Genomic DNA, 1,599 nt, shown 5'->3' with positions numbered 1-1,599 from the left:
CAGCATCCACAGGGATCCTGGATCCCATCCCAGCAGCATTCCCGGGCTCCCCGCCCTCGCCCACCCCGGGGACATCTCAGGGATCACGAGGGGAGTCCCAAAGGAATACTTTTCCCGGGAATTCGGGGTTTTTTTTCCTTCTGGCGGATGGTTTGGCCCGGGATCAGCCGGAATTCCCGCATTCCCAGTCCCCTCCGTGCCAGGTCACTGTGCTGGAATCTCGAGGTGCCTTCAGTTGGCCCGGGATCAGCCGGAATTCCCGCATTCCCAGTCCCCTCCGTGCCAGGTCACTGTGCTGGAATCTCGAGGTGCCCCCAGGAGCAGAGCCCGCCTCTGCCCCGCGCCATTCCCGCTCCCTTCGGGCCGTTTTTAGGGATTCTCCTGGATTTTTCCATGGATTTTTGCTCCTTCCCATCTCCCACATTCCCGGGGAATTCTCAGCTCAGGAAGTATCCTTGGGGGCCATTCCCTTGGGGCCATTCCCGGGGAATTCCCAGGTTCGGGAAGGATCCAGGAGGCTCATTCCCACATTCCCGGGGAATTCTCAGCTCAGGAAGTATCCTTGGGGGCCATTCCCTTGGGGCCATTCCCGGGGAATTCCCAGGTTCGGGAAGGATCCAGGAGGCTCATTCCCACATTCCCGGGGAATTCTCAGCTCAGGAAGTATCCTTGGGGGCCATTCCCTTGGGGCCATTCCCGGGGAATTCCCAGGTTCGGGAAGGATCCAGGAGGCTCATTCCCACATTCCCGGGGAATTCTCAGCTCAGGAAGTATCCTTGGGGGCCATTCCCTTGGGGCCATTCCCGGGGAATTCCCAGGTTCGGGAAGGATCCAGGAGGCTCATTCCCACATTCCCGGGGAATTCTCAGCTCAGGAAGTATCCTTGGGGGCCATTCCCTTGGGGCCATTCCCGGGGAATTCCCAGGTTCGGGAAGGATCCAGGAGGCTCATTCCCACATTCCCGGGGAATTCTCAGCTCAGGAAGTATCCTTGGGGGCCATTCCCTTGGGGCCATTCCCGGGGAATTCCCAGGTTCGGGAAGGAGCCGGGGGTGCCATTCCCGCATTCCCGAGGCTCATTCCCTCATTCCCATGGGGCCATTCCTGAGGCTCATTCCCGCATTCCCGGGGAATTCTCAGCTCGGGAAAGATCCTTGGGGGTCATTCCTGAGGGGCCATTCCTGGGGAATTCCCAGGTTCGGGAAGGATCTGGGAGTGCCATTCCTGCATTCCTGAGAGTCATTCCTGCATTCCCATGGGGCCATTCCCAAGGGGTCATTCCCGGGGAATTCCCAGGTTTGGGAAGGATGCAGGAGGCTCATTCCTGCATTCCTGAGGGGTCATTCCCGGGGAATTCTCAGCTCCAGAAGGATCCTTGGGGGCCATTCCCGGGGAATTCCCAGGTTCAGGAAGGAGCCGGGAGTGCCATTCCCGCATTCCCATTGGGGCCATTCCCGAGGAATTCCCAGCTCGGGGAGGCTCCAGGAGGCGCTGGAGCTGCTGGAGGCTCCATGGGGATCAGGGGGATGGAGCAGCTCTGCTGGGAGAGCTGGGGGTGCTCACCTGGAGAGGAGAAGCTCCAGGGAGAGCTCAGAGCCCT

The sequence above is a fragment of the Geospiza fortis genome, unplaced genomic scaffold, assembly GCF_000277835.1.
Source record: "Geospiza fortis unplaced genomic scaffold, GeoFor_1.0 scaffold4, whole genome shotgun sequence".
NCBI lineage: Eukaryota > Metazoa > Chordata > Aves > Passeriformes > Thraupidae > Geospiza > Geospiza fortis.
Note: the sequence above shows the minus strand (reverse complement) of the source record.